The following is a 13,693-nucleotide window of genomic DNA, read 5'->3' as shown; positions in this document are numbered from 1 at the left end:
GTTCAGCCAACGAGTCGGACTTCCATCCTCTGACGCACAGCAACAGGCAGCGGCTGGCTCTTTGGCGTAGCAAATACGGAAAGTTTGTCAATTTAAATCGCGCGCTGGGAAGTAATAAATTAACGTCATTTTCTCGAAGAGAAAAATGTTCTCCTCCAATCCGATTTCACCATCGTTCTTAATATAACAGGAAGAGTATCACTGATTTTTTGTTGGAATAGTTATTATACCCTACACCCTGTATTTAGTCCCTTCTTACAGAAACGCTCTAACCGAGCTCGATAGCTGCAGTCGCTCAAATGCGGCCAGTATCCGGTATTCGGGAGATAGTGGGTTCGAACCCCACTGTCGGCAGCCCTGAAGATGGTTTTCCGTCGTTTCCCATTTTCACACCATGCAAATGCCGGGGATGTACCTTAATTAAGGCCACGGCCGCTTCCTTCTCACTCCTAGCCCTTTCCTGTCCCATCGTCGCCATAAGAGCTATCCGTGTCGGTGCGACGTAAAGCAAATAGAAAAAAAAAACAGAAACGCTCGAAAAACTTATCGCAAAACACATTTTTGCGAGACAAATGTATTATTGAGAAGAAAGATGGTTTCTCATTAAGAGAACTGACCCTCTTGTCACAGACATTGACTGAAAGCTCTCATTTCATTAACATTTCCTCCAGATATTAACCATCAATGTTGGTGGTGATTCCTCTCGCAACCACTCATAAACCACGAAGAGTGACAGATTTAATCGATTATTTCTCCTTGTTGTATGACGACAATGGCGAGTAGGCCGACTGTTTCTCAAATTTCACGTCGTCTTGTGGCTGTTGTTTGTTTAATTCTAACCCTATTGTTGGATCAGAAATGAAAGCATGAGTGTTTTCGCTTATCAGCAGCTAGAATATTGCTCTTTCATTTTATCCTGAAGGCAGGCATTGGACTTCCTTATAAATCTCCCAACTTGCATAGCGGAAAGCGCTGGCAAAATGGTTGTTCGATGGCGTACATTTCCAGTTAATGACCCGATTGGGAATCAGCCGAAGATATGTGCAAATATTCAAATCTCACAGAATTCTGTACAAAAATCTGAGATATAATAATTCCAATCGCGACTTAGGAATCCATAAACAAATACAGCCCTGCTAATCTAATGCTTATTATAGATCTATTATTACTCAAAATCATCTCTCGTCATATTTTAACATTGGGCACCGTGATATTTCTAGTACATTACGCAGTACAAACTAAATAGGCTGGCCAATGTTTATTGTCCTGTCGGTCCCGTCTCCTTGCCGTACAGCAACCCATCATACACGTCGTGCGGGCAGCATAATGTCAGTGATACGTGGCCCTTACTATCGTGCCAGTGTTGTAATGGTAAGCTAAGCCATACCCTCCACCTGATATTCTGTTCACAAGCCTTCTGACTCCTAAAATTACCTTCTGGTTAGCTGCGAATTTTGCACTTTTGAAGTAGAATACGCCTCTCGTTTCGTTCCAATACTGGGTCAAACTGAAAAAATCCACGTCTCCCAAAAATTAATTTTTAATTTCGTGTGGCTATTTCTAGCCGAGTGCAGCCCTTGTAAGGCAGACCCTCCGATGAGGGTGGGCGGCATCGGCGTTTTGTAGGTAACTGCGTGTTTATTCTGGTGGAGGATAGTGTTATGTGTGGTGTGTGAGTTGCAGGGATGTTAAGGACAGCACAAACACCCTGCCCCCGGACCATTGGAATTAACCGATTAAGGTTAAAATCCCCGACCCGGCCGGGAATCGAAACCGGGACCCTCTGAACCGAAGGCCAGTACGCTGTCCATTCGGCCAAAGAGTCGGACCTCCCAAAAATGTCAATACCAGACTTCCTTCAATAATGTCAAAAGTGTAAAAGCTGGAAAAATATAGAAACTGCCTTGAAAAGAGGAAAGTACAAATACAAAATTAGCATTCATGGTCAGATGGCGTAAAAATGAGCGGCGCGCGCATCCGCCATTTCGTGGTGAAATTGGAGCTTCGAACGTGTGATAAAATTAGTATAACATCATAGCACGTACTGAGTGAGAGGTGTCGCTCATTCCATCTACGCGAGATCTATCGACATAAGTAATATTTACGAGGAAACTTCATTACGTGCTTGCAGGTAATAATGTTAGTAATGTTATTGACTTTACGTCCCACTAACTACTTTTATGGTTTTCGGAGACGGCGAGGTGCCGTAATTTAGTCCCTCAGGAGTTATTTTACGTGCCAGTAGATCTATCGACACGAGGCTGACGTATTTGAGCACCTTCAAATGCCATTGGACTGAGCTAGGATCGAACATGCCAAGTCTGGGTCAGAAGGCCAGTGCCTCAACCGTCTGAGCTACTCAACCCGGCGGTGCTTAACGAATTGTGAAACATTTTGTGAACGTCATGAACATTCCCGGAATGTCACAAAATCATCACTTAAACAGTCAGCCGAGTGTCGAAACTCACAAATGAATACGTCTTCAGCTCCTGTCTAGCTTATGGAGGTGGATACACCCGACAACATTCAAGAGGATGTAATCGAGTAAATGCAGATTGGAAACGGAGTAATTTGATAACATTTGCAAAAGGCGAGCCCAAAAGGAAAGAAAGAGATATAAAGAAATCTAAAATAAACATTGCGCCTTCACTTTTTTCTTACATGCACGCGGAGCATTCTACGCTCAAAAGACCTCCACCCCATTGTTCCGATTCAGTCCGCGCCCATTTTTTGCTACTTGTTTTAGAAATAAGGCAAGCTTCCAATACTGCGATTATAACCACGGTCCTACTCCTTGGCTGAATGGTCAGCGTTGAGGCATTAGGTCCAGAGGGTCCAAGGTTCGATTCCCGGCCGGGTCGGGAATTTTAATCGCGTCTGATTAATTCTTATGGCTTGGGGACTGGGTGTTTGTGTTTGTCCCAACACTCTCCTCTTCAAATTCAGACAACACACCACACTACCAATCACCACAGAAATACGCAGATATGGTTGAGGCCAGCAAGGGCATCCAGCCGCAAAACAGGGTCAAATCCACATGTTCGACACAGTTATCACCCACAAGCCCACAGCTGTGGGAAAAAGCGGTAGACGAAGAAGATAATTGTGATTATAGCCACGGGACCTCCAGCAGAATTAAACCACATGGATCCGACTGTTCAGTTAAGGATAAGGGGTACTCTTGATTAAAACATGGATTATTTATTTTAAGCCTATAAATTTCTCCATTGTTTTCTGAATCCAAATGTACATTTAAATTGCCATTTTAAATGGCGCATGAGAAGTACGTCTACATTAAAAGTCATCTGTGCTTTGTTAACTACACAGTCGAGTTCATACTTCAGAGCCTTGATGACAGATTCTAATCTCTTGCAAGTGCTTGCACGGGAGCACTCAAAATGTAAACAGGAGTTTTAATCACTGAATTTTGGTAAATATACCAACATACGTTGTTGTTGGTCTAGATACTTCAAGATATGTGTTCTAAAGCAGTAACCTATTACAATGACGGTTTAAGAGCCAGGATGAATGTATGGAAGAACTTGGAAATTAAATTACGAACCATTATGGCAAATACTCCATTTTGAATAATAATAATAATAATAATAATAATAATAATAATAATAATAATAATAATAATAATAATAATAATAATAATAATAATATTTGCTTTATGTCCCACTAACTTCTTTTACGGTTTTCGGAGACGCCGAGGTGCCGGAATTTGTTCCGCAGGAGATCTTTTACGTGTTAGTAAATCTACCGACACGAGGCTGACATATTTGAGCACCTTCAAATACCACCGGACTGAGTTAGGATCGAACCTGCCAAGTTGGGGTCAGAAGGCCAGCGCCTCAACCGTCTGAGCCACTCAGCCCGGCTCTCCATTTTTAAGATTCAAGAAAGCAGTAAAGGTATGTGATCGGAAGACAGAAGCATAAATAGGAATCAGAAGCGGATGAATCAGGAACACATACGAATTATGCAGCTAGCGTATTATGAAATGACGGTTCTACCTGGAAATAACACTTATCTTTAGATATTTCCTGTAACTATACCTTTTGAAAATGCAGATACCTATTAACTCAGAAACCATCACAACTAGAGGGATTATATTTTCGACACTAATAATATATTCTTAGATATGAACCTACGATCACTTCCAAAATGTTTGTAGCAGGTTCTGAAGAAATCGAAAAACATTAAAAAAGAACTATAAAAAATTCCATTGTTTAGTGCTTTTGCTCCATTATGACCAAGCTTTAATTGTAAAAACATGTCTATAATCTAACATTATCCATGTCTAGTACGTGTGTAAAAACTGGACGGAATTTAAATGAGATACAGGCGAAATGAATGTACACGAATAAACCTATGTAACTTTCCTTCTAAAAAACGATTTGTGTTAATTTTTACTTTTCTAAAATGATACTTAAAAGTAACATAGTACGGCTATCAGTCAACTCAGAATAAGTTCTTTAATATTCTCATCCGTAGGTTAACATAAAAGGAGGACATGTTTAATGTAATGATGTCTGCTAATGTGTATAATTAACATTATTTGGATAACAAAGTGTCCTTAAAAATTCTGCTAACTTTTAAATGTCGCACTACAACACGGATAGTATTTGGGCTCCTACCTTGAGGCAACGGGTTTGTTTTCCGGTCAGAATAACGGTATTTACTTGGATCTGAGGGATGATTGAGTTCCTTTCAGTCTACGCGAGAACAATAATTGAAGAGCTATCTGAGGGTGAGATAGATGTCCTGGTCTAGAAAGCCAACAACAGCGGTCGAGAGGATCGTCGAGCTGACCATGCATCATCTCATAATCTGCAGGCGTTCGGGTTGAGCAATAATCGCTTTGTATCGCAAGGCCCATCATGACTATAGCATCATGGGGCTTTTTTAAGTTATGTAAGGACAGGTTCTGCCTAACCGAGGCAGAACAAAAGAACAAGGTTTCGATCCCTTGTCAGGAAGGGCATTGAGCATGGCTTGTGTGGAGATGGATTTTCATTTTGCTATACAGATCGTGTCATAAACTAGTAACCGCTAGAAAAGAAAATAGGATTAAAAGGTTGTAAATTACAGCACTCTCTTATAACATTGCTGGATCTGAACAAACGAAACAAATATTTTCTTTCTTTCTTTCTTAATCTGTTTTTCTTCCAGGGTTGGTTTTTCCCCTCGGACTCAGCAAGGGATCCCACCTCTAGCACCTCAGGGGCAGTGTCCTGGAGTGTGAGACTTTGGGTCGGGGAGTACAACTGGAGAGAATGACCAGTACCTCGCCCAGGCGGCCTCACCTGCTATGCTGAACAGGGGTGTTGTGGTGGGATGGGAAGATTGGAAGGTATAGACAAGGAAGAAAGAAGGAAGCAACCATGGCTTTAAGTTAAGTACCATCCCGGCATTTGTCTGGAGGAAATGTAGGAAACCACGGAAACCACTTCGAGGATGGCTGAGGTGGGAATCGAACCCCCCCCTCTACTCACTTGACCTCCTGAAGCTGAGTGGACCCCGCCCCGGCCCTCGTACCACTTTCCAAATTTCGTGGCAGAGCCGGGAAACAAACCCAAGCCTCCGGGGGGTAGCAGCTAATCACACTAACCACTAAACCACAGAGGAGGGCGGACACAAATATATTTCATTTTTAAAATGAATTTTTACTCCACTCTGCGACCTAGAGGGAAGTAAGCTCGCAGCGTAGGCTTGTCCACGGTCAATGTCGAAAAAGTGCAGTACACTAAAGACGCCAAACAGTGTTTCGCCAGCGTTGATGTGATATTTACGTAACAATTTTTTCTGTTCCTGAACCTAGAATATGGCTCGTGCTGAGGTAGGACTATATGTTTACCTGTGACCCTAGATTAACTGAAGCTAGATGTTACACAACTACTGTTGAATAGGAAGTGTATTCAGGCTAGCTTTTCCACCAACATGCATAAGATTTTGGAAATTGGAGGAAAAACTTTAATTTACAGGAAAAAATTATCTCTAAATGATATGAATAACACATTTAAAAAATTCAATGGCAAACTTTAGATTTCTACTCCAGTCAATATTTACTAGACTAATATTTACTACTACTACTACTACTACTACTACTACTACTATTTTCTTTACGTTCTACTAACTACTTTTGTGGTTTTCGGAGACGCCGAGGTGTAGGAATTCAGTCCCGCAGGATTCCTTTTACGTGCCAGTAAATCTACCGATACGAGGCTGACGTATTTGAATATCTTCAAATATCACCGGACTGAGTCAGGATCGAACCTGCCAGGTTTGGGTCAGAAGGCCACCGCATCAACCGTCTGAGCCACTCAGCCCGGCGTCCCTTCAATAATTTGAAAGTAAAACCAGTACATAATGGTCATACTGCTCTCAATGTAGTATATAAAGAAGTGATTTGAAAGAAAAAAATCATTAAATGCAAGGAATAGGATATTCGTTATTTTATCATTTACAGAAAATACTATTATAAATTATGTCTATAATTACAAATATGGCGTTTATTTCTAAGGCATTTTTCAGAGAAAACTTATGCGTCGAATTTCGTTACGGGGTTAGTCTAGTTGTGTTAAATATTTTGATGCTTTGTCGTGCGTTTCGAATTTTCTGATTCAGAGTTCACGCTTCGCATAGAGCTCGTTTATCAACTCGCAACTGTATGTTTTGTAAACAATCTAGGAACGGCCTATTTTTAAAACTGAAGGATGTAAACTAGTGCTTTAGCCCGTAGGTGGTGCAGCTCTTTACAAACACTTCCATTGGAGGTAAGCTGCATATACTATAGGCCCTACCAGTCCTCCTGCCAGTGTTAATTCTTTGGCAGTACCGGAAATCGAACGAGGTCCCCCACGGATGGCAGCTAATAGCGCTAGCCGTTACGCTACAGTGGCGGATTATTTTAAATATAGTAGACAACAGTTACTTTTACAAACAAATTCCGATATCTTCGTGCATTAGTATTCGTTAGAAACAATGCAGAGTGCCTGTCTATTCAGTATCCACACATGACATATGGAGAGCTTCCTTCATTTGCTCGCAGAAGTCGTTAAATCTAGGTCATGAACAATCATATAGGCGAGAGGCCAGTTATAATATCTCATCTTATGCCACTATATCTGTGAGATAAATGGTTAATGATTACGTTTATAGGAAGAATAAACAGATCATGGACACATTCACTAAAGCTGTAACAATGTTGTATCACTTATTTGTGCAATATTTCCTTAACGCTATCAATACCAGAATAATTCTTATTACACGTATTACCAACGGAGAGACTTTTACAGTGACAAACTAAATCTTCAGTTTAACTTCATTTTTGCAAGTTACCTAGCATTTTATACATTCGCAAGTTGAAAATTATACACCCGAAAATTACATGGTACAGACAGTGCGCTAAGACGGGCAGAAACATAGCTGAAGATCTCAGAGAAATAGGCTGTACAAAACCCTGATAGAGAGGAGTGACGAAAGAGGATATAGGATGGAAATGCCGATTCCACATAGAAGTTTAAGAGAGGAAAAAACGAGATGGCTGAAAAGGAATTACTTCAATGTCTATGGATATCCTAATATTCTATATCACTTCTTTCTAAACTGTATTTTTTCAAACTTTTGCATTCACAGTTTTAAGAGAACCAACACGTATATCACTCTTGAAAGTGTTACATTTCATTAGTACCAGAAAAATTAACCAAAAAAACATTAAATACACAAAATGATATGAATAATTTGTGCAAAATCTCGAAAGTGATCAAATATATTTTTTGTGTATGACACCCTTAGCATTACCGACTGGATGCCTTTGAGGCTTATGAAAAATACATAAATATAAAATGTTTAGTAGGTAAAGGATGTAGGCCTATTTAGTACATCATTACGTTGTATTGCTCCAGTTATTGTAACTGGTGGTAACAACGACTTCAAAATTCATATATTGATGGGTACGTTTACAGCACACACGAAAATTAATCGGTGGGCTTCTAAAGACCCCCCTTCTTTGCCCCCACCCCACCCCCAACCCAGTTCGTATTGCTAGGGTCAACACACGCATCAGTTTCAGCTTCAAGTTGTAGTACTTAGCACTATTGTATTGTCTTGAAGATGAATCTTAATTGACACTTTTTCCCTTTTAGCAAGCAAAGGATGTTTAATGAAGGACTGGCGTGGGCGTTATATTTGATCCATTTTCAAAGGTGGAATAACCTTCACTGATTCTAGACATACTCTGTGATAGCTACCCATTACGCAAACCCTGACTTGACTTTATTATTATTATTATTATTTGTTAATGGACATATTAACTGAAACATTTCTCTATAGAAAAGGCTGATGAAATCCATTTTCAGACCATTAAAAAGCAATCACTAACACTTAGATCTTAAGTAAGTTCAACAAAAAGAGAATTTTCAAAATAATTATCCGACCTTGAATAAAAATGATGAGTATCTAAAAGCCTATAAATGTAACTACAATATAAAACAAAACGTGGATGTTAAACATAAGGAAATATAATTGTATTAATGTAGTTGTAAAGGAAACTAAAGAACTGTGTTCTTTAATATTAGAACGGTATTAATGGAAGTGGAGAATTTGATGATGAGTTCCTGGATTATAAACTATGCATAATCAACAAGTATGTGTTCGCAGTAAATTTAAGATTTACTTCATTTTATTTATATCCGGACCAAAATTTGAGGTTAAAATTTTGGAATCTTTCTAACCTAAGATAGATTGTTACGGTAAGTACTAGAATAATAATAATAATAATAATAATAATAATAATAATAATAATAATAATAATAATAATAATAATAATAATAATAATAATAATAATAAGATACGTCACTATGAAACAGTCCTGAAGCCAAATGCCAACAAAGGACTCCTTGAAGAACTGGAGAAAAGAGAACGCAAAATTGTGAGAGGAATCTTGGGATCAAAGTACAGAAATGGAATCCATCAAAAGAGATCCAACAAGGAACTCTACAGCAAAATAGAGAAAATTACCGACACAATCAGAAAAAGACGGGCACGATTTTACGGTCATCTGAAAAGAATGGACAAGAAAGTTAACTAAAGAAATCTTTCACTTTTTTCATTCAAACCCCAAAACCACAATTCCCTGGTTTAGAAATACCAAAGAAGACCTGCAAATGCTACATATCTCAGCTGAAGACGCCTATAACAGAGATCTCTTCCGCAAGAAAATTTTGACGAACGGGCTAAACCGAGACGAGCAACCGAAGAGAAGACACGGTGCCCCTTGGACAGAGGAGCGTAAGCAGGCCTACTCACAAAGAATGAGGGAAATTTGGTCTCTAAAGAAGGCCAAGTTCAGTGTCAAATGCAACAAGACTTAACGTGGTCCTTGATGGCCCCAGCGAATTATATAATAATAATAATAATAATAATAATAATAATAATAATAATAATAATAATAATAATAATTGCTTTACGTCCCACTAACTACTCTTTTACGGTTTTCCAAGACGCCGAGGTGCCAGAATTCAGTCCCGCAGGACTTCTTTTACGTGCCAGTAAATCTACCATCACGAGGCTGACGCATTTGAGCACCTTCAAATACCACCGGACTGAGCCAGGATTGAACCTGTCAAGTTGGGGTCAGAAGGCCAGCGCTCAACCGTCTGAGCCACTCAGCCCGGCGTAAGTACTAGAAAAATTCCATTATATATAAAGATGATGTCAGAGTAGTATGATATTGTTCGGATACTGAACAAAACTGTCACTATTTAGGAGAGAAATCATAATCTAATTAATATACTGTAGGCTATAGTTAAATGTTCCGTCTTTATATTATTAGTTCACTACATGTTAATTTCACATGAGAAATTTATTTTTAAAAAATAATTGTCAGCATGTCACTTGAATGTTGATAATTAAGAAACGTAATAAAAATTTAAAAAATAACGTAGGCTATATCCATTGATAATTAATTAGTTGAATGTAAATAATAATACATATAAGACCCGATACAGCTCTCTGGCGGATTTTAAAAACTAAATATTCGTTATAAAATTCTTGAAAATGTGGTACCTCTAAGGAAATAGAATACACATTCAAAATGCCATTTTTTTTTTGTTGAAAGTGAAAATCCCAGCCCCAGTTGAGAATGCACGAGTACTTACGTATCACATTGTATCGTGTTAGCGGATTGCGGTAATAACACATTGAGCCAGCCACTTACCTCGTTCGCTATCGCCCGCACGAGTCTTTCTACGCTGAAGGCATGTCATGTCCCTTTCTTTATATCCCCGCCGACCCTGACCAATCCCAGTGGCGCTTTGGTCAGTCAAGACTTGGCCACGCGCGGCTCGACGAGCCTGCCCTAATCTGCGACACGTGGTTCAGTCCATGCCTCGTGTCGGTACGCATAGGGCAACGCCTCTTGAGCTGCAGGTGGAAATCCCGCCCATTCAATGATCCGCTTCTCCATGCATAATGCGCCGCATCATTTCAATGCTTTTGCAGTTAGAAAGAGAACGTTAATGAAAAGAAGAAAAAAAAAGATTACGTGCCTCAAACGTGTTATCGTGAGTGACGCTGCAGTCGATCAAGGGCACGGCCTATCTATGTTTGGCATGAGGGCCATCTCATCTCTCTGCACCAAAAGCAGCTAAAATAAACAGTCTCTAGTAGAGTAGGGGAAATCACACTCTCTCTATGAATCGATTACATCAGGCCCTCGAGCCTAATTACACTTCTTTTTGTCCCATTATCGACAAGTTATAACATCGTCCGGCAAAATTAACGGTTCACTTGAATTTTCAAACGAAAACGCTTGTTAAATTGTGACAACATTGATTATTTTCATAAAAACCTAACGAACTGACCGTGCAGTTAGGGGAGCGCGGCTGAGAGCTTGCGTCCGGGAGATAATAGGTTCGAATCCCATTGTCGGCAGCCCTGAAGGTGGTTTTCCGTGGTTTCCCATTTTCACACCAGGCAAGTGCTGGGGCTGTACCTTAAGGCCACGGCCGCTCCCTTCCAATACCTAAAGCTTTCCTATCCCATCGTCACCATAAGACCTAACTGTGTCGGTGCGACGTTAAGCCACTAGCAAAAACATTACTTAGATGGGTTTTTCATGAAAATAATCGATGTAAATAATAAAACAAATTTTTTTACAATTTAGCATGCTTTTTCATTTGAAAATTCAAGCGATCCATTAATTTTGCCGGCCAGTGTATATTTCTCGGTTGCCCCACTCGTTGGCTGAATGGTCAGCGTTGAGGCCTTCGTTTCAGAGCGTCCCGAGTTTGATCACCGGCCGGGTGGGGGATTTTAATCGTGTCTGATTAATTTTTCTGGCTCGGGGACTGGGTGTTCATGTTTGTCCCGACACACTCTCCTCTTTATATTCAGACAGTACACTACCCTACCAACCACCACAGAAACACGCAATAGTGTTTACATCCCTCTACATATACAGAGTTGGCGTCAGGAAGGGCATCCGGCCGGAAAACAGGACTAAATCCGCATGTCCGACACAGTTCGCTCCCGCGACACCACAGATGTGGAAAACAAGACGAAGAATAAGTTTATATAGGGCCTTTATCTGCATCTTTCCTAATCGGGAGTAGAATACCGGGTAAGGAAGTGTGAAACTGCCCCTGGTTTCCACTCTGGCTGTGATAAGTCTGGCCCCGACCAATATAGAACGTGTATTAAGAATACCCCCAAATAATTGTCAAATCAGGAAAATATCACTGCATCCACTGCTCATCAAACTGGGTTTCCTTAGGAAAATTTCTGAAGATGACTGATCCTGATGAGGGTCCAATTCTATTTTTGAATAATTCGGGTTATTTGCTAGTGTGGTTTTTTTTTTACAATTTGCTTTATGTCGCACTGACACAGATAGATCTTACGGCGACGATGGGATAGGAAAGGGCTAGGAGTAGGAAGGAAATGGCCTTTGCCTTAATTAAGAAAAGCAGCTCGATTTGTTCTGGGTAATTTCCGACGAAAGAGTAGCGTTACAAAAATGTTGCAAAGTTTGGGTTGGGAAGAATTGAGAGAAAGAAGAAGAGCTGCTCGACTAAGTGGTATGTTCCGAGCTGTCAGCGGAGAGATGGCGTGGAATTACATTAGTAGACGAATAAGTTTGAGTGGCGTTTATAAAAGTAGGAAAGATCACAATATGAAGATAAAGTTGGAATTCAAGAGGACAAACTGGGGCAAATATTCATTTATAGGAAGGGGAGTCAGGGATTGGAATAACTTACCAAGGGAGACGTTCAATAAATTTCCAATTTCTTTGAAATCATTTAGGAAAAGGCTAGGAAAACAACAGATAGGGAATCTGCCATCTGGGCGACTGCCCTAAATGCAGATGAATATTGATTGATTGATTGATTGATTGATTGATTGATTGATTGATTGATTGATTGATTGATTGATTGATTGAAGTTACAGACAATTATTGGGGGTATTCTTCGTAAACGTTCTATATTGGTCGGGGCTCGACTTATAACAGCCAGAGTTGAAACCAAGGGCAGAATGCCTCGTGTGAACGCCCATCTTCCGATTGCAAGTTCACACCTACGTGACTCTAACCGCACGGCCAACTCGTTCGCTAAGAATTAATTTCCAAAACTCAGTGAAGCCAAAATAAGGAGTTGTTGGCCCTCAGATCAGGGAATTGATGTAAGGTAATAAATTTGAAAGAGCATTAAACATTCAAGAAGCGGTTGGGTGAAGCTTTTATTTGAAATAAGCAGTCACCAACTTCCGACGAAATTGCAGATCAGAAAATTGCAGAGACGATTCAGAACTTACAACTTTTAATACAGTATGATTCTCTCTCAAAATTCACTTCTTAGACTCTCATCTACATATTCCCGTCAAATGAAAGGTAGCCTAGGCCTATATTATATACACACATCACTGAGCAATGAAGAGGGGCGTTTTTATCAGGATATTTGTTGGTCTGCATGGTTAAATAATAACGGCTAGGAGGATTTGTCGTGTTGACTACACGACACCTCGTAAACTGCAGGCCTTCGGGTCGAGCAGCGGTCGCTCGGTAGGCCTAGGCCCTTCGGGGCTGTTGCGCCATGGGGGTTTGGTTTTTGGTTTGGTTCGTGGCTGAATGGTCATCATCTGAGGGGTCCCGGGTTAGATTCCCGGTCGGGTTAGTTATTTTTACATTCATTGGTTAATTCCGATGGCTCGGACGGCTGGGTGTGTGTGTGTGTTGTCTTCAAAATTAGAATGCATCTTATGTGGGGCTTCATTCTCACGAGCTCGATAGCTGCAGTCGCTTAAGTGCGACCAGTATCCAGTATTCGGGAGATAGTAGGTTCGAATCCCACTGTCGGCAGCCCTGAAAATGGTTTTCCGTGGTTTCCCATTTTCACACCAGGCAAATGCTGGGGATGTACCTTAATTAAGGCCACGGCCGCTTCCTTCCTACTCCTAGCCCTTCCTTGTCCCATCGTCGCAATAAGACCTATCTGTGTCGGTGCGACGTAAAGCAACTAGCAAAAAAAAAAAAAAAAAAAAAAAAAATTTCACGGAAGCGCAGGTTACCTGTAAGGCGTCTAATAGAAAGACCTGCACCACAGTTTTCCGGAGGCCATACGATTCTTATTGTATTGCCGGATTGGAAAGAGCAGAGCCCAAATATGCTGGCGCACTGCTGTTGGAAGCACAC

General features: G+C 40.5%; 1 protein-coding gene across 4 annotated transcripts in view; it reads right to left on the bottom strand.

Annotated features, from left to right (window-relative positions):
• LOC136876294 (juvenile hormone esterase) overlaps window positions 1-13,693 on the bottom strand; it is a 533,707-nt gene that overhangs the window by 402,787 nt on the left and 117,227 nt on the right. For 2 of the 4 annotated variants that reach the window (XM_068228363.1, XM_067150121.2), the window contains exon 1: window positions 10,223-10,359. The exons of 1 other annotated variant lie outside the window; for it this stretch is intronic. The gene's annotated coding sequence lies outside the window, so the exon portion shown is untranslated. Of the gene's footprint in view, window positions 1-10,163; window positions 10,360-13,693 lie in introns of those variants that run through there. One more of the 4 variants, XM_068228364.1, reaches the window with a different exon arrangement.

This window comes from Anabrus simplex, chromosome 6 (genome assembly GCF_040414725.1).
Source record: "Anabrus simplex isolate iqAnaSimp1 chromosome 6, ASM4041472v1, whole genome shotgun sequence".
NCBI classification, from domain to species: domain Eukaryota; kingdom Metazoa; phylum Arthropoda; class Insecta; order Orthoptera; family Tettigoniidae; genus Anabrus; species Anabrus simplex.
This window is presented reverse-complemented; position numbering and strand designations above follow the sequence as displayed.